Raw genomic sequence first — 21,128 nt, 5'->3', positions numbered from 1 at the left:
CACTTATTATATTATTATTTATACACTATTATTTAAGGTTATGTGTAAAGGAAACGCATTAATGCTTAAAGGTACATTTATTCAACATATGCTAATAATAGTTAGAAAAATTACGTAACCATCACGGTATCGACGGTTTCTTTATCGACGGCCGTCTACAGAACGTAACCCCCGTCGATAAAGAGGGAGTACTACAGTATCTCCTTTCTTATTGTACAGTATGTTTCTAGTGGTATAACGTGTAAACCTTGCTCGACTTTTATAACACCAAGTAAAGTATTATTTGTGAAAGATTATTGTTAATCATATTTTAGAGTTCCACGGAAAATAACTTACTTATTTGTGAGGTTTCGTGTGGTGGATAGACCACGTTGTTCATTGTAGTTTCTAGACTAAATATGTCTTTACTTTTGTGTTCATTATTTTGTCACTCGGTTGAGTCATTTATTTGATCAGATTTAATTTGTATTTGTTTATTTTTGTACATACGGTTATACTTATTGTTTGTTTATTTGTTAATATATTCTGTTATTAAACTACTGCATGTATTTCAATATACCCCGTAGTAATGAGGTGATAATTTGGTGGGATCTATTCCTGGACCTATAGTACAAAGTGTAATTTGTGAATTTGTGATATTGTTACACCCTTAAGAGGCCCAAGGGTCGTAACAATGTGTATTAGCCCACCATTAGCGCACCCGGGTATAGATCACTGACCCACATCAGGGCCTGGGGGGGGGGAAATATAATAAAAATTATAATACTAATTATAATAATGATTCATAGGTCTAGGTCGTGTTTCTCACTTTTGATCTTTTTTTTCATTCTTGTATTTATTATTATTATTATTTTATTATTACAGTACTCCTGTATTATTGTTATTTTTATTAATTTTATAATTATATATTATTATTATTATTGTTTTTATTATAATTATTATTAATGTTCTCTTTTATTTTGGTGTATTTTTATTAAAATTTTTATTTACTCTGAATAATTATTATTATTATAATTACAATTACAATTACAATTACAATTACAATTACAATTACATTTTCGCCCCCCAGGCCCTGATGTGGGTCAGTGATCTATGCCCGGGTGGGCTAATGGTGGGCTAATCCCTGTTTGAAAAAAAAAAAAAAAACGGTTTTCAGAGCTTTTCGGTTTTCGAATTTCGGATAAAGGGTTGTCAACCTGTGTGTGTGTATATATATATATATATATATATATATATATATATATATATATATATATATATATATATATATATATATATATATATATATATATATATATATATATATATATATATATATATATATATATATATATATATATATATATATATATATACACTCTTAAGGTGGACTATTATGGTACTGTCCAGCTCCTGGACCTTGTGTGGGGGGGAATAAGGGGCACGCTCACACCCTCCTACCTCCCACACACCCCTACCTACCACTTAAACACTGTGGGGGAATATATCACCTCGGCATGGTTTGGTATCCTACTGGCAGGCCTTGGTTATACTTTCACCCCGTAAAGTTGTGACTAGTGTTGATGTATCTTCCTACTCAGTACATTACTGTTACATCCACCATTTATCTCAGCCACCTCTCATCCCATCCACCATACAATCATCCACTCACACCAACCACCACGCTCCATACACTTTATCTCAACCACCACCCATGTACTCACCTTACACTCAATCATCCACCAGACTCATTTTGCATAACATATACAGTGTATACCCATTCCAATAACCTCAACCACCACTCATACTCTCCTCCTCATCCACACGCCCCAACCCACACGACCCTATCCACACGGCCCCATCCACACACTAAACCCTTACGTCTCCCACCCACACACCCCACCAACACACCTCGCCCCCACACCCCATCAACCTTCACTCATACAAGTATAATAAGACCAGTCGTGATTTTTGCCATAATTTCTAATACTCGGCAAATTGAGTCGTTTATACCAGTCGTGAATTCCATGAGAGAAATGGAAGAAATATACAAGGTGACGTGACATTTGTAACAACCCCTTGGCTACTCATGGTTGCAATTGCCTGCCTGTACGGCCACCGATAGTGTGCAACCTTCCTAGCTGGGTGGGGGGGGGCAGGGAGGAGAAATAGGTGTCAACAAATGAGGGGTGAAGTGGGTGGGGTGAGTCACTACAGAAGGAGGGGAAGGTGTTAACGGAAGTGGCCTGCAGAGTAGAGTCACAACGACACACTAAACAAAGAGCAATGCTTCTCTCTTATACAAGGTCACACCAGCTCCGGGCACTCCTGGGCACGTCAACAAAACACCTCCTCGCTTCGCACTCTTCACATTTGTCCTTTCTGCAGGTGCTGACATTAAACACGTGGTGTAGGTGTTGACGTTATGAAGGTGGTGTTGACGTTTGGCTGGTGGTTAAGCATTAACGTTAGGCAGGTGTTGACGTTGGACAGGTGGTGTAGGTGTTGACGTTATGCAGGTGATGTTGATGTTGACGTTAGGCAGGTGGTGTATATAGGCAGATGGTGTAAGTATTGCCGACAGGTGGTGCAGGTATTGACGTTAGACAGGTGGTGTAGGTGTTGACGTTATGCAGGTGATGTAAGTATTGCCGACAGGTGGTGCAGGTATTGACGTTAGGCAGGTGGTGTTGACGTTTGGAAGGTGGTGTAAGTATTTCCTACAGGTGGTGTAGGTATTGACGTTAGGCAGGTGGTGTAGATAGGCAGATGGTGTAAGTATTGATGATAGGTGGTGCAGGTGTTGGCGTCAGACAGGTGGTACAGGTGTTGACGTCAGACAGGTGGTACAGGTGTTGACGTCAGACAGGTGGTGCAGGTATTGACGTCAGACAGGTGGTACAGGTGTTGACGTCAGACAGGTGGTGCAGGTATTGACGTTAGACAGGTGGTGCAGGTATTGACGTTAGACAGGTGGTGCAGGTATTGACGTCAGACAGGTGGTGCAGGTATTGACGTCAGACAGGTGGTGCAGGTATTGACGTCAGACAGGTGGTGCAGGTATTGACGTTAGACAAGCTCGACGGACGGTGACGTAGTGCAGGTAAGAAGTTTATGACTAATTTTTTCCTGGAAATTGAGAAATCTACCGAGGGAACCACTACCACCAACACCTCCACCATCTTCCCCAGTCAAGTTCTTCCATGGAAAATACACGTTTCTTGCCTGTTTTATCGTGTGTGTGTGTGTGTGTGTGTGTGTTTACGTACAAGTGAAGTTTGATGTACGGGTATAAACACACATGCTTCCTCTTTGGCTTAAATCCGTATTCACAAGTCGTTCTTCCCTGTCTCTGGATTCTTAAAAATTTCGTAAGACATATTTTTACCATTAATCGAGAAACAAGAGAAGTTCAGGGACACACACACACACGTTGTCACCGTAAAATGTATTGCCATTTCGACGCCAACTCGACCGTTAACTTTGTGATTTTAGTTTAATTGTGCAGTTAGTTTGGAAAAAATGTTAACTTGGGAACCATTGAGAATGTGACTTGACGGTGTTGGTCGTGCGTGACTGTCCTAGCGGTCAACCCTGGGTTACACACCCTAATAGGTGACGTCATTGCAGTATCCCACAGTTGATTTCCATGATCAGGTGTGTGTCGCTTACATTAGGTAAAAAATATTAAATGTGCAAAAACAGCCTTGATTCGCTCTGTATTTTGCCATTCTTAAGCCTGTAATTATGCCCCCGCCAACCCATCTGTTGGTGGTAGTGGCTTGACTGGATTGAACTGTTCCATCCTTCCGTCCGTCACACACACACACTGTATAACTATAGTTAGTGTTATCAACTGTAATCAACGCCTTTACTTTTCAGAGAATTTCCTTGAAACTTGATGGGCCGTTTGCTCTTAGCCTGAAGATATGCAGAAGCTTCTATTTCGCGTATGCTCGAACTTAAATATATCATCTTGTCAAATTGATTGTGACGGATGCATTTACGTCTTTGTCTAACTTGATCTTTTTTTATTCAAGTGAAGGCTGAAGATTTTGTACCGTTAAGACCTACCCACCGTAAAGACCATAAAATACCTTTTTATAAATTTATTTCACTTAGTAACTGCATCTCTTACTGTTAAAACCAGAAATGTTTCATGAGTTCTGTAATCACCTTCATGGATAAGACACAGTATATATATATATCTTACAGTCAAGTCCTTCCCAGCGCCCCGAAGCCTCAAGTCATGTCTTGCGAAAGATCCCGTTTGGCTAAGGAACTTCTCTCGTCTTTATTGTATGCAGAGATTGTGCCTTTTTATTCCCTTGTTTTACTGTTGATTGTTCCTCTAGTCCCACAGGCTTCGGTCCTCTCCAACTGGATGATACAGGTCGTGACACCCTACCTTAACTACAGAGGCGTCTGACATTAACCCCTTGACCGAGTACAGTGACACCCCTTTGAGTACAATAACAGTACCCTTTGAGTACAATAACATAACCTCAACGAACACCACCACAGCCACAACAGTATCACACAGAAACACCAACATAAAAACACCACCACTAACTGGCTGATAAAGGTGGTATGGATCACCTGACCTCAGCCCTTCCTGCCTCTACAATCTGCTACTGTTGTGATGACGTAAGACTTTCCTGCGCGGCAATACCTCGTTAAGTAGCAGGGAAGAAGTGATGGATGGGCGGCTGTGCTGAGGGATGGATCTCTATCAGGAAATGGGAGGGAGAAGCCGGTGGGACTCATGCATAACATCGAAGGCCTTTACATGATGTCTATGGCATAATTTTTGTTTATGATTTAATACAAATGGCATATTTCGATACCATAGCCTATTTACATATTCATTACAACCTGATTTAAGTACAGTACTTTATGTTTTATATTACACTTTACATATTTAAGACTAAGTTACTTAAGTTTTTTATGAGTTAAAGACGAGACTCCTAGAATCTTGGCCTTTCATGTGAGTAATGGGAGGTGGGTGTTCATGGTGTGGTTCGCCAGGGTTAACGAAGCGTGGCTGACTGAGGTGAATGAGTGACGTCAGTCTTAGCCAAGTGTCACATTCTATATATTACGCCATAGTAACGAAGTCCCATGTCTCTCCCATTGCCTCACACCCTCGTGAATTACACTTATTACTTTCTACAGCTTCTTTTGTCAGATTAGAAGTATTCCATGCGTAATATACCGTTCCTATGGCAGCTGCCGTGCAATAAAACCCCAATAACTACATCTAAAGTTTACTGAACGCAAATTTAAGGTTATCGTAGAATTGGTGAAGAGAGTAAAAGTACAGAAGCTCTTTCACTGATTCGGGAAGCAGTGTCACTGACAAGAGCGCAAAAAGACTTCCTGGAGAATGTTTATACACTGGAATGATTCTTGTGGGTTTTGAAGGTCCTCTGCATCTGTGATGACAACGACCATTTCCTGTGACATCCACAAACACGAGCGTCAGTTTTGAGCGATCCTGGTAAGACACCGGGGAGGGGGCTATTTGTGGGGTACAGCGTAGGGTACTGGGCGTATATATATATATATATATATATATATATATATATATATATATATATATATATATATATATATATATATATATATATATATATATATATTTCATTAGCCCAGTAAAGCACGCGGACTTCTACATACAATCAACACCTCAACCCGCCAGGATTCGAACCCACGGCCCACAAGCCCATGACTGTGACCGTTACTCTGACCACCTACGTGATACGGGTAGTCCCCATTAGAGGTTCACGGCCCCATAAGCTCGTTGAACAGGCTTTGTGTGAAATATAACAGAGTCTAGGACTGCTTTTAGTATCCTGGTGGTCCAAAGGTAACGTTCCCCGGTCACAGTCATGGGCTTGTGGGCCGTGGGTTCGAATCCTGGCGGGTTGAGGTGTTGATTATATATATATATATATATATATATATATATATATATATATATATATAATTATTTTTTTTTTATGTTCATTTCATCGTGTTTCGGTCTACACCAGTCAAACAATATTCAAATATGACCATTCCACCAATGCACTTTTGTTTGTATTACAGTACAGTATATCTATTGATGATGACCAGCGACTGGCTGTTGCTCGTGTCCTCCTTGGACTTGGTGAAGTTTAGGTAATGTTATGCAAGCAAGAATCCGAGAAAATGCCTAGGTTCTTTGCAGGCATTCTTTGAAGTGAGAGAACATTGGTTATTCCAAGAAAGGTTATTGGTTACAGTTAGACAAGGAAATTGTCACTGGTGGTCGGCACAATGGGAATATGACAATGATTTTTTTTTACGGGATATAGCCCACCCTGGCACAACGGGGTCTGGGGGCGAAAAAATAAGAGTAAAAATAAATTAAAAATAGGAAAGAAAAAGATTATATTAATCTACACAATGAAGATGCCGGAAAACCAACTTTTTAAAGTGAGACATTGTATGAGTATGGAAACACAGAAGAAGGCAGAGCATTACACAATTTGGCTGTGTGAGGAAAGAAGGAGGTACTATAACGGGTTATTCTAGTGTGACCGACATCCACAGAGAAACGGTGGGCACCGCGGGCAAGACGAGTGTTACGAGCCCATGGCCTTGCCGGCGGTACACAGGATGCCAAATCTACCGAACATTGTCCGTTAAAGTACCTGTAAAAGAGAGAGAGTGAAGCAACATTACGGCGAAGAGAAAGGGAAGAAAGATTATCAACTCAAGGAGGAGAGTTAATAAGACGAAATAAATGCCTTTGATTCCACCCTGTCTAACAGTTGGACAGAAGAAGAGCCACCCCAGATATGAAAGCAGTATTCCAAGTTAGGACGAATGAATCCCTTGTATACTTGAAGCAACTGCTCATGAGTGAAGTAGCGACGGCATCTTTACAGCATTCCCAGCTTTCGGGAGGCAGCTTTAGCAATGTTGAGGATGTGCGGCTTCCATGACATATTAGAGGAAATGGTGAGGCCTAGCATATCTATTTTAGAATTTGGCAGAATGATAGCGTCCTGAAATGTGATTTGTGGGAGATCATCTAATTTGGAAAGTGTGATTGGTAAATGCCGAGTTTTATTACTATTTAATTTAACCAAGTTTCTATTTCCCCATTCGTAGATGCTGCACAGATCCGCATTGACAGATGTAATGATATCAGCTCTAGAAACAGATTTAGTTTGAGAATTAGGGGGAAGGGGAAAATGTGAAGAGTGAAGAGTAGAATCATCAGCGTAAGAATGGATAGAATTAGTCGTAGTGTGAAGTAAATCATTAATTAAAAGAAGGACGAGAGTAGGTGAAAAAATAGAACCCTGTGGGACACCACTATTGGTAGAAAAAGAGCGAGAGATCGACCCCTCGACAACAACTGCCATGGATCAGTTCTCAAGGAAGCTAGAAATTAGAGAACAAAGTGGGGAGAGAAACCATATGAGGGAAGTTTAAAAAGCAAAGACTTGTGCCATACCCTGTCAAAGGCTTTGGAGATGTCGAGAGCCACGACAAAAGTTTCCCCATAATCCCTAGGAGAGGATGACCAAAGATGGGTGCAGTAGGAGAGCAGATCACCAATAGATCTCGCCTGGCAAAAGCCATACTGGTGATCCGACAAAAGAGAATGGCGTTCAAGGTGACGGAGAAAATGAGAGTTCAAGATAGTTTCGAAAATCTTAGAGAAGGATGCACTTAGGGCAATGGGGCGATAGTTAGAGAGATTGGAATGGTCACCCTTCTTCGGGATGGGCTAAACCGAGGCATGCTTCCAAGGAGAAGGAAAAGTTTGGGTTTTGAGGCAAAGGCGAAAGAGGTGAGCAAGCACTGGGGGCTAGAACTTCAGTACACTCCTTTAGAACACGAGGGGGGTCTTCCGTCTGGTCCATGCGCCTTACTCACATCACATCCAACCTGGATAACACGCCAGCAACCCTACGAGTGGAGATTATAGGAAAGTGCATAGGTTTAATAGGAGGAGCAGGAGCAGGAGGGATAGAGTAGGAATCGTCTAAGGTGGAGTTAGAGGAGAATAAGGTGTCAGAGATTGGCTTTATCAGGAGGAGAGTTGGCTATAGAGTTATCAGGTCGGAAGAGAGGAGGAAAAGAGGGAGTTCAGAAGTTATTACAGATGTTTTTTTGGTTAAGGACCAATAAGATTTACTAGAAAAAGAGTTAGTCAGGACAGCGGTCTTTCTTTTCATAAAATTCAGCTTGGCCCTACGAAGAATAGCCTTACAACGATCCATAGAAGTAATGAAAGGAGTGGATAATAGGAGGAGATAGTTTCATAACTTGATATGCCCTATCTCTCCCTACATACAAGAGAACAGGAGCGATCATACCATGATTGTAGAGTGAAAGTTTTGTAGAAGATAGGATAAATGCACTCATACCACCCTGTGTATAACCCCAGCAATGCTGTCAGCACATACAGAGGCGTCCCGAGTGGAAAAGCAACATTCATCCCAAGGAAAGTCGGAGAAGAATCCTCGCAAGGATTGCCAGTGTGCCCTCCGATAGTGCAATAGTTGACGTTTAGAGGGGGGGTGGGGGAGGTGATCGTGCCCAGTTTGATTTACTAGAAATAAGATTATGGTCAGACGACCCTTAGGGGGCAGAAATTGAGTATGAACAGTGTGAGGGTTTAGAGGTAAAACAAAGATCAAGAATGTTACCAAGTTGGTCGTGTCGATGAGGAACGCGTGTAGGGTGCTTAATTATTTGTTCCAGATCATTAAGTAAGGAAAAAGAGAGTGCCTCAGCTCCACCTGGGTCGTCCCTTGCAGAGCAAAGCCATTGCCTGTGATGTAGAGGTAGAGGATCTCGGTGTTGGGGTGTGTGGATAGCAACGACTCATGGCAAGAAGTGAGATACTCAAAGAGTTCTAAATAGTTGGTAGAGTTGGGAGAACAGTATAGGAAACAAAGGAAAATAGTGATAGTTGGTGAATATATTTTGAGCCAGATGACATCACAAAGAGAGGATTCAAGATCCGTGAGTCGAGCTATAGGTGTACCTGACATTTTCAAGACAGAGTTGGACTTGTTGGCACTAAAGGCAAGTCGTTTATTTTTGTCTCCATTGAGTTATGATACGCTACAGTTCTACCATTTAGGTGATCTAATGGGAGACTGGTGTGTCTGCTTACTAGAGCGGTTTAGTGTGTTAGACATTTGAGGAGGTTTGCGCGTCATCAGCAAAGGAGTTATATACGTGATGCTGGAAGGGATGGAGGAGGCAGCTGATATGAAAAAGAGAAGAGGGTAGGGAGCAAGAACCGAGCTTTAAGGCACTGTAAAATTAATGGTAAATCAATCTAGTATAAATCATCCACAGTACCGATATCAAAGTAATCTTGGGTACACCTAATAACAACTCACGGTACACTCACCCACCTCCAGCCAACATTTTATCACAAACTCATCGTAACTATGAACTCCCAATCTGTCAGAAGCTCATAACGGCGAAATTACTGCACTGATATGTATATTTTTTTTACAAACTTTTGTCATACGTAATTATTGTCTCAAGAAAGTCAGATTTAATGGTGACTGTTGTGTTTAACGATTGTAGTTATAGCGTTATTTTTTTTATAGCATTAATAGGCGTTCTAGAATTTAAAAAAAAAATTTCAATACATTTCTCAGTCTTTCCAATTAACGTTTACAAAATTTATGTTTAAAATATAATTCTTATTACAGTGTTGCGTTGGTCACACTCGGCGAGGCGCCAAAATGAGTAGCCTTCATTATTTTTCATTGTCTCTTGCAGCCTTACCTTAGCTATGTATGATTATTATATTAATTGGTAAGCACTAATTAGATCTGTTAGCAGTGCTCCTCTTCATGGTGTGTAATGTATATAGCATTAGTGTTTGTTCCTAGGGATTTACGAAGCTAATGTACAAAGTAGATTTATCAAACACTTTCTAACATCGCTTAATGTGACATGGATTTTATTTTATTTTTATTTATTTATTTTTTTGTTAATGAACCCCGTCCACTTGTACCATACTCGTGAAAGTTGTTGGGTTGGTGGTTAGCTACAGCAGTCGCGATTCCTACTTGGCAACCTCAAGGCCACTTTTTTTTCTTTTCCTTGTTTAACGTAATTGATTTTTTTTCTCAAGTGGGACCTGTTTGTGAATTTGATATATGATATCGCGACTCGCTTAGCAACCAAGCAACTGAAGTCGATATGTGAATTACCTCTATATATAAATGTGTATCTGGTCCTGTTATTTCACCTCTTTGCCAGTTATTATACGGAATGATTATATTTTACAAGTATCATCTGAAAACAATGATCTTCCAAGTGGCTGCAGCAAGACATCATCAGTGTTATATATTTATTGTGTAACCTCAGCACTGTACGTGGGAGCCGTAATGTAGAACAACTTTCCACATTTGCGCTATGCTTCAAAGGAAGGTTAGAAGAGTGTGAACATTGGCGTGCCGGAGTTAACACACACTTTTCCTTGGCTAGGTGTGTGATATAACACTAATAACACCATGTACACTTCTTATGCTCTTCCCGTACTTACACTAACACCTTGACACCCGTAAGAGGCATTTCTCCATATCTTAACCTGTGATTCTAGGTTCAATGTAGAAAGCGAGTTTGCAATTTATTTTCTTCGCCACGTTATATTGTTTTATTGAATTGTTATATATTGCCCATTCTTTCAAACTCAGAAATTGTTGAAAATGTTTGTGTGTTTCTGGAACTCGGTAATTCTCAGTGACTGTTGGTAATACGTGGTTGGATGCAAGTTGACGAGGGAGTTTGTCATCGAGGCAAATAACCAGTCATGTTTATGCGAATTATAACGAATGCAGAAATAAGAAGTGGTCATTGTTTAATGGATAAGTCAATTGTTAACGCAGGAGCTGTGACTTGTGAGTTGGGTGGTGTTTACGTGTATGCCAGACTGGTAAGGATAAAGATGACATATTAAGCGCAGCTGGTCCTGCATTGCAGTGAACAGTGATATCACCCACATGACCCTGACCTATATATACTGTTAATGAATATGATCTATTCCTTTGTGTATGAACCTCTGTCCTGCGTGGCAGTGAGAAGTCATGCCACCCTCAAGACCTGACTGAATTACTCAGAATAGGCAAACTGTACTCCAAGCTTTGTCAATAAATTTGTTAAACTAAAAAAAAAAAAATTGTACACGTGATCCACGGGGGAGAAATAAAGCAATAAAGGCAGTCTACGTCATCCTGAATCCCAGACACATTTGTTCTCTGTTTACGCCTGACCATTGCCTTGTTGACACAGCTGAAGTCCCTCACAACTCTCTAAAAGCTGGTATTTAAAACCAGTCAGTTAAATCACGTCATCAGAACCAAAGTTTCTGGTCATACTCAGTAACTTAACGATTAATTAAGTGTTCAAATGCATTTTGATCTCTTAAAATTGTTATGAAGTTGGGTTAACATTGTAATAAATAATTGGCCGAAACCGGAACTTTGAAAACAAAAGGGAGTTGCGATTCATCTCTAACTACAGGAGGTATTACTAACAAAACTACTACCACTATTACTACTATAATCTCGTTCTCGCCTTGTTACTCAGAGAGAGAGAATATTAAAGAATAAGATGCCTATACTATACATCTCTTCCGACATGTGCAAAATTTACGTGTGAAGTACAGGTAAACTAGACCGTGACTAGCCTGGGGTTACGTCCACTTAAGGTCACCCCGCCAAGTTCACCACCTAAGGCCAGTTATAGTCATAAAAACCTGTGTTAATGACCACCGCAGTTAGCTGTGGTTAGTCTTTACGCCTTTGGACACGAGCGTGGAGGTGGATAGTGGTCACGAGTGTGTGGGTGTCCGGGGGTTACCTGCACCTGTCACATCCTTCCACCCTCAGATATCACATTCACGCCCCCCCCCCTCCTCCCCACGTTCATACCCTCACCTCCCTCCCATGTCCACATCATCGCCGCTTACATCCACACCACTCTACCCCAGTCTCATGCGTATTTACAGGTGTGTGTGTGTGTGTGTGTGTGTGTGTGTGTGTGTGTGTGTGTGTGTGTGTGTGTGTGTGTGTGTGTGTGTGTGTGTGTGTGTGTGTGCCGTTCGTGATAGCGTCGAGAATGACCTGCGGGTGGTCGAGTCTCATTGACCTGTGTTTCACCCACCCACTCACCCCCCAGGTCCCGCCCAGTGCATTGACCCCAGAGCTGCCCAGTTGATGGCTCTGCTGCATCACGCTTGTACAGCACCTTTAACCACGCCTTAACCATGTCTGTACTGCGCCTTTACCACACCTGTACAACTGGGCCTTCATCACGCTTGTATAAATGCGCCTTTACCACGCTTGTTTAATTGCGCCTTTACCACGCCTTAACCATGTCTGAAGCTATAGTTGGAGTTATTGGTTGACACAACTTGGGAAAACTTTGAATTGGATTACCGGAAGATTAGCCCAAGCTTATATCACCTTAAGATTAATCACCGTAACGCTAACCTATAAACTAATACCTCCAGGTAAAGTAAGGGTGTTTATTCATCAGGTGAAATCAGCTGGGTGTAAAGGGGGGGGGGGGCTTCATGTGATCCGGGGAGACGATTTGCCGCGAACTCTGACCTAAGCGTTGGTCCTCTCGCCTCCCAGTGGTACCTTCTCCTCCAAGCTGTAACACCGGGAACCGCCTCACAAAAACCACTTTTTTAAACACTCACTTCTACCTTTCTCCCAGTGCCTCCCTTTCCCTCCCTCACCTTCACACAGCCACAGGATGGGACGGTAATACGTTCTCCCCTTTCCACATTTTAGCCCCTTCCGTCCCACATGTAATCTTGATAATAATTTTCTATCTTATTGATGCAACAGTTTCCTGGTCGCACAGACACAACTCTGCCCAGGACGATAACGTTGTAATGTTGTAACAGAAATACTTCGTAAGATACAGAGTATTTCAAAAGTTTACCTTCTTCCTCCTCCGTCTTTTCAAGTAACACTCCATTTACTGTAGGCTTAAAATCTAGTTCCTTGAGGCCAAGTTATAACCTCAGTTGCCTACATCAATTGTAGGCAAATTACTGGAAGCAATCATTTCAAACTCTATTCGAAACCACCTGGAGAAGCACAAATTGGTCAATGATACCCAGCATGGGTTCACAAGTGGGCGTTCATGTCTAACTAATCTATTAACATTCTTTTCATCAATTTTCGAATCGGTGTACGAGGGGCACAATTATGATGTGGTATATCTCGACTTTAGCAAAGCCTTCGACAGAGTCCCCCACGAAAGACTATAGAAAGGTAGAAGCACATGGCATTAAAGGTAATATTCTAATGGATTAGGGCGTGGTTACAGGGCAGGAAACAGCGAGTGAGCGTTAACGGCACTAAATCCCATTGGAACAACGTCACTAGTGGAGTTCCCCAAGGCTCAGTACTTGGACCATTATTATTTATTATATACATAAACGACATAGATATCGGCATAGACAGCAACATAAGTAAATTTGCTGATGACACTAAAATAGGACGTGTAATTAAATTTGACGAGGACTCCGCAAAACTACAGGAACAAATTTTTCGAATGGTCTAAAAAATGGCAGATGAAATTCAATGTAGACAAATGTAAAGTACTCAGTATAGGAGATGTAAACAGGGAAACCAGATACCAGATGAACAACGATGCCATTGTGAAATCCGACTGCGAGAGAGATTTAGGAGTAATGATGAGTAGGAATCTTAAGCCAAGTCAACAATGTATTTTTGCTTGTAACAAGGCTAATAAAGTACCTGGGTTCATACAAAGGAGTGTTAGTTACAAGACTAGGGAGGTCATCTTAAGGTTATATCTTGCGCTTGTGAGACCTCACCTGGATTACGCAGTTCAGTTCTGGTCACCGTATTACAGAATGGATATAGAATCCTTGGAAAGAATCCTGAGGAGAATGACAAGACTAATCCCGGGCATTAGGAACCTTGAGTACAGAGACAGGTTAAAGCATCTTAATTTGCACTCCCTCGAGAGACGCAGATCGAGGGGCGACGTGATAGAGGTGCATAAATGGAAGTCAGGGCTAAACAAAGGGGACATTACAAAGGTACTCAAACTATCCAACCAGGAGCGAACTCGTCACAATGGTTTTAAATTAGACAAATTTAGATTTAGGCGCCGAAATAGATAATCACTGGTTTGGAAACAGAGTAGTGGATGAATGGAACAAGTTACCAAATATCATCATTAACTCGAATACGCTGGACAGCTTCAAACATAGGTTGGATGCTTATATGAGCAATAGGGATTGGGTGTAATTGGGACTGCCCAGTATGGGCCAATAGGCCCGCTGCAGTTTCCTCCATTCTTATGTTCTTATCGGTATGTCTGGTTGCGGCTGTTGTAATCCAAATTTATATTTACTTTTACAAAAATTCCCCCGAGGTTGCGGTTCGGTAGTGGGTTTTATATCAAACTTCCCAGTGACGAGGCCTGAAACCACTGCCCTTGGCGGCAAAAATTGTCGAGATTGAACACTGCCATTTTATCCTCGATTTCATTCTTCACAATTGGACTGCTTTATTTATTATATCATTTATATTTTTTCTCCTCACAACCAGTAGTAATTCCCCAGAAAATATAAATAAGTTTCTGAGGGGTCAGGAGTTATTCTGATACGAGCGTTCATAGGAAAGACGAACGGGGGGGGGGGGTTCTTATACAGTATATATATTTCTCCCGGTTAACTCTCCTATACCAGTGACATTTGTATCTGTATTTCTCGTCGTTACTCCAGCAAGCACCAGGCATCGGGCGCGCTATGCCATTAGTAAATAGAATATAGCCACTGAATGTATGCTTCTTCCCGACAGACCCGCGCCATACCCTGTTGACGAAGCCACAATCATACCCACCCCTAACCTAACCTAATCTTTTTAATTTACTTATACGTAACCCAATTAGACTTGAAGAAGAAAAAACGTGATCTGGTGTGATTTTATTCAGAGGGAAACCGTCAAGTGAGATTTTGTACACAATACCAATACGCATTAGTCTCGTGAATGAAAGGTAAAGATCTTTGAATTAATGAGACAATTGTATCACCTGAAGATTATCCCCAGCTAATTTCACCATAAGATTAACCATGCTAACTTAACCTAACCTAATCCCTTCAGGTAGCGTCAGAGAGAGTTTTAATCATCAGGTGAAATAATCTGACGGGACTAATCAAGTGATCGTATAAATGCAATGTATCCCAGCGTGTTGATGGTGAACAACCTGCCAGCAACACCAGGGATGAAGACGAGACGAGAGGCTGTTGTGTGTGTGTGTCGCCCGCCACTGCTAACGGGGTAGCACCCACCACTCGTCACACCCACCAGCCCACTCATCTGCACTCACCAAAACCTCCCACACTTACTCTCTCAACCTCTCCCCTACTTCTACACTGCATCCCCCTCCACACCGCCAGACTTCCTCATCTCCACACCACATTCCCTCACCTACCGCTTCCTTCCCTAACCTCCACCCTCTCATCCTCTTTCCCGCATCTTACTCCTTCACCAGTTTAAACTACAAGATATTTACACATAAAGGATACCATCTGAAAATCGTGACGAGTGAGTACAGTATAAGAATCTTGCGACCATAAGAGAGAGACTTTAAGTTAGAGTGAGTCATGTGAGCGTGGCCACGAACCGAGGCTTAGCGCCAAGATAATCATCGCATCACTGAAGGTTCAAGTATAATTCCATAACAATTTCCAATGAATCAGCTAATGGAGGTCATGCTGGTAAACTCTTAGTTGACGAATACAAGTCGTTGTTGTAACTGCGGAGTAAGAGGGACAGTGCTGCAAAAAAAAACCCACCGAAATAACACGATTTACTAGAATTTATGGAGGCCTTATACCCAGTCATGCTGACACCTTCACAGTTCTGTTACTTAACGTCAGGCCGGCTGTGCAACCTCTGCCGCCCACGCCCAGGCGGGGCCTCCACGACGCCCACCGTAAGCCTTGAATCCACGCCCACGCCCTCCAGTCAACCACGCACCTGCTGGTGTAGTGACACTGACGTGTACACTTTTATGTCAGACTCTCCTTAAACAAAAAGAAGACAATTATTTGTGTTCTAAATGTAAGAACTTGTACAGCATAGCGAGCATTTGTTTACATGCAGACTAGTGAGGACAGTATATATACGTTTATGTATAATTACGCGCACTTGAAGGTGCTTACGGGGCTCCTACACTATGAGAAAGAGGGTGTGATGGAAGGCTTACTCATCCAGTTTCGTGTGGTTTGATGGCTACCTGCTGGGTGCTGAAGCTTATGCGGTGCGTAGTGACTGGTGAGGCAACGAAGCGGAGTGGATGAGTGGCAAGGGAGAATAATACGTCAGGGTCCAGATCTAGTTCACTTGAAAACCTGGTACAAGCTAGGCGCTCAAGGCCTCCTGCCCTCGCCAGCCACGGGAGGCTATTCCTTGCAAAAATGGAACCACGTAACACTGCTGCATAGTAATCGCTCCATGACACAAGAACCGCACTATGTAACTCTGCACACGGTTACATAACATGACGTCATACGTTACGGAGTGCCAAAACCAAGAGCAGCCTACACATGCGGGGCTGATACATGACGACGGTGGCAAGTGCCGCTGGCTGCCATCTCCTTACCCTAGGAATGGAGACTTGCTCACTTCAGGGACAAAGAGTTTGCCTATGTGGGGTAAGGACAGGCGCTGGGGACCAGAGTCTCATCCACAAGCTCCTCCTCCTTGACACTGTGGCGTTGCCTGCAGATGATCGTTACAAATCTTCAATGTTAATTGGCAGGTGCGTGAGGAGAGGTGTGACTAAGTTAGACCACCCTATAAGGAACTTGTATATACGCCTCACATATTAACCAGCTGTAGACTTCGCACGCTGACCTCCAAACACCGAGGAAACCCCTTCTATTTTTTTGCCTGTAGTCAAGGCTAGCAGGTAAAATAATTTCCGGGTAGGAAGTAGAGATGTCACGTCAGCCAGAGAAGAGTGTCAACACCTGGTGGCCTTGACAAACTAGATGGTTAAAAAGCATTTAATGCTTACAATTTGTGGCAAAATTTAGTCATCAAGAGGTAATTTAGTGAGAAGCTTCATCTCATCAACACCTCAACAACAATGTCAAATGAAAGCACCAGCGGGGAGAAACTGGAGTGGCACACGGCAGTCACCTTGCATGAGGGTGCCAGCGTATGAAATGACAAGGGTGGCACCGTGCTAGTTCCTGGTGCACCGTCACACAGTAACTTCACTCACACCTGCTGCCCTCTACACACCTACTGCCTTTCAAATTCACGTTACCCTCTACACACCTACCTCCCAAACACCTGCCACCATCCACACATCCCCTTGCCACATACCGGCTGCCCTCCATACACCTGCCTTGCAAACACCTGCCATCATCCACACACCTGCCTTCCATACATCTGCCACCCTCCACACACCTGCAACCTTCCACATACATGCCACCCTCTACACACCTACCTCCCAAACACCTGCCACAATCCACACACCAACTGCCATCCACATCTCTCCCTTCCATAGGTGTTACCGTTATACACCTCTTAGTCCCCTTACACCCCAACCTTGCACACAGCCCAAAAATTACTTAACTTGGTTCGTGTAGGGTAAATTTGCCAAGGGTAAAAATGTCCCTTGAGTGACACAATTTGGACACACACACATAAGAACATAAGAATGGAGGAAACTGCAGCGGGCCTATTGGCCCATGCTGGGCAGTCCCGTTTACACCCAACCCCTATTGCTCATATAAGCATCAAACCTATGTTTGAAGCTATTCAGCGTATTCGAGTTAATGATGATATTTGGTAACTTGTTCCATTCATCCACTGCTCTGTTTCCAAACCAGTGTTTACCTATTTCACGCCTAAATCTAAATTTGTCTAATTTAAAACCATTGTGACGAGTTCGCTCCTGGTTGGATAGTTTGAGTACCTTTGTAATGTCCCCTTTGTTTAGCCCTGCCTTCCACTTATACACCTCTATCAGGAGGTCGCCCCTCGCTCTACTGTACGTCTCTCGAGGGAGTGCAAATTAAGATGCTTTAACCTGTCTCTATACTCAAGGTTCCTAATGCCCGGGATTAGTCTTGTTATTCTCCTCTGAATTCTTTCCAAGGATTCTATATCCATCCTGTAATACGGTGACCAGAACTGAACTGCGTAATCCAGGTGTGGTCTCCCAAGAGCAAGATACAGTTTTAGGATGACCTCGCTAGTCTTGTAACTACACTCCTTTGTATGAACCCAAGTACTTTGTTAGCCTTGTTACGAGCAAAAACACATTGTTTACTTGGCTTAAGGTTCCTACTTATCATTACTCCTAAATCTCTCTCGCAGTCGGATTTCTCTATGGCATCGTTGTTCATCTGGTATCTGGTTTCCCTGTTTACATCTCTTATACTGAGTACTTTAAATTTGTCCACGTTGAATTTCATCTGCCATTTTTCAGACCATTCGAAAAATTTGTTTAGATCTTCCTGTAGTTTTGTGGAGTCCTCGTCAGATTTAATAACACGTCCTATTTTAGTGTCATCAGCAAATTTGCTTATGTTGCTGTCTATGCCGATATTTATGTCGTTTATGTATATAATAAATAATAATGGTCCAAGTACTGAGCCTTGGGGAACTCCACTTCTGACGTTGCTCCAATGGGACTTAGTGCCATTAATGCTCACTCGCTGTTTCCTGTCCTGTAACCACGCCCTAATCCATTTAAGGATATTACCTTTGATGCCATGTGCTTCTACCTTTCTAATTAGTCTTTCGTGGGGGACTCTGTCGAAGGCTTTGCTAAAGTCGAGATATACCACATCATAATTGTGCCCCTCGTCCACCGATTCGAAAACTGATGAAAAGAATGTTAATAGATTAGTTAGACATGAACGTCCGCTTGTGAAGCCATATATATATATATATATATATATATATATATATATATATATATATATATATATATATATATATATATATATATATATATATATATATATATATATATATATATATATATATATGCAAGTAAATCACTGTAGTTGCGCGTGATCCAGGTATCGGCTGATAACCACAAGGAAAAAAGAAAACACGAAGTTCCCAAGCTCTTTCGTGTAATTCACATCTTCAGGGGTGAGTACAGACTAAGGAAAAGTACAAAACAAGGTGTATATATACAGAGGAGGGTGAGATCAGGTCCACAATGGTCAGGTATTAGGTAATGACCCTACTAATCTTTAAAAAGCACGGCAACGGTCGGTAGTCAGGTCAGAGGGTAAGGTGACCCAACCTTCTCACCTGGTTACAAATCTTCTTAATTACAAAATTGTCCAGTTTGTACATGCCATTACTCAAATTCATGTTGAATGCTTCTGTATGTTTAATAAGACTAGATTCTATGATGTTCCAACTGTCAATTGAATTACAAGGTAATATTGAGGAGGCGTTATCCCAGTCAATGCAATGCTTATTACCCCTCAGATGAACAAACAGAGCATTGGATTCCTGGCCTGTCCTCACACTATATTTATGTTGTTTAAGTCTAGTTACAAGATCTTTACCTGTCTGGCCTAAGTAAAACATATTACATTCCTTGCAAGGAACTTTATAAATGCAACCAATTGTGTTGTTGGGGGAGTTCTTGATTAACATTTGTTTAACAGTGCATGAGTTTTTAAATGCCACATTGACGTTCCAGGTTTTTAGTTGTAAAGGAATGTGTGAGAAATATTTGTGAAATGGTAATGCTAAGATATTCTTATGGTCATGGGTGGACTTGGGATCAGTTCTATAAAAAGATTTCTTAGTAATGTTCAGGCATTTGTCTATGAAAGATCTAGGGTATTTAAGGTTTGAGCCAATATTATAGATATATTTATATTCCTCATCAATGAATTCCGGGCTGCAAATTCTCAAAGCACGTAAAACCATTGTTGAAAATACTGACTGTTTGAGTCTATTATGGTGGGCAGAATAATAATGAATGGTCAGGTATTAGGTAATGACCCTACTAATCTTTAAAAAGCAGTGCGGTGCTTTTTAAAGATTAATAGGGTCATTACCTAATACCTGACCATTGTGGACCTGATCTCACCCTCCTCTGTCTTTATACACCTTGTTTTGTACTTTTCCTTAGTCTGTACTCACCCCTGAAGATGTGAATTACACGAAAGCGCTTAGGAACTTCGTGTTTTCTTCTTTCCTTGTGGTTATCAGCATATATATATATATATATATATATATATATATATATATATATATATATATATATATATATATATATATATATATATATATATATATATATATATATGCTGATAACCGTAAATAATTCATAACAACTGCAATTAAGAATGTAAACAATTGATTGCCTCAGGAACCCACCTGAGGAGACAGGTTGATCGCGTCCGGGGAATGGGGTGGGTAAGGTGTACGAGGAACCAAGCTAACACTCACCTCTGGGATATGTCCCAGGAATATCCGTCTTGCTGCTTCATGGCGGTAAAGTTCATCCTTATATGGTGTCCCCGACTGGCTACAGACTCTAGGATCCTCCTCCACAGGTTTATCCTGCAGGACCCCACGTCCAGGTGCTGCTGCTCCTCTCCCTCCACTCTTTATCACTGACTCACCACCTGAATAACAATCGACTACTTTCACTTCACTGACAGCGAGACTCAAAAGAATTTTCTCTTGTTAATACAAGCTTTCATAAAGTACACATGATACGTTTTTCCTTCTAAGCCACAGAGTCTAGAACCCACTTAATTTCCCAGAAAGTAGAATCGGTGTTTCTCCCCTATTCACTGCTGGAGAACTAACAGTGTTACTGGCGTTGAAGTCACCCTGTATTGCCCACCTCCTCATGGCCAGCGTCAGTTAGTGTGACCAATAAGAAACAAGGGTTTAGACTGAATGTATTCGTATTGGCTTCTTCAGCGGTCTTGTCTTATTAAGTGAAAGTTCAAAAGTGTCTTGGGTCGCTGCTGGAGTATTGAACCTCTTTCTGTAATGAGTTTTCCCATTCATGTAGTATAATTCGTATGTAGCATAATTGTAAATTATAATCTATGATTCTTGTTGTAGTACTTT

General features: G+C 41.7%; 1 protein-coding gene across 1 annotated transcript in view; it reads right to left on the bottom strand.

The window, feature by feature from the left end:
- The window catches only part of LOC121878390, a 31,015-nt gene extending 10,146 nt beyond the window's left edge, over positions 1 to 20,869 (bottom strand). Inside the window, exon 1 of the mRNA XM_042384595.1 lies at positions 20,493 to 20,869. The gene's annotated coding sequence lies outside the window, so the exon portion shown is untranslated. The remainder of the gene's footprint in view (positions 1 to 20,492) is intronic.
- Between the last annotated feature and the right edge of the window lie 259 nt (positions 20,870 to 21,128).

This window comes from Homarus americanus, unplaced genomic scaffold, assembly GCF_018991925.1.
Source record: "Homarus americanus isolate GMGI-L3 unplaced genomic scaffold, GMGI_Hamer_2.0 scaffold41027, whole genome shotgun sequence".
NCBI classification, from domain to species: Eukaryota; Metazoa; Arthropoda; class Malacostraca; order Decapoda; family Nephropidae; genus Homarus; species Homarus americanus.
This window is presented reverse-complemented; position numbering and strand designations above follow the sequence as displayed.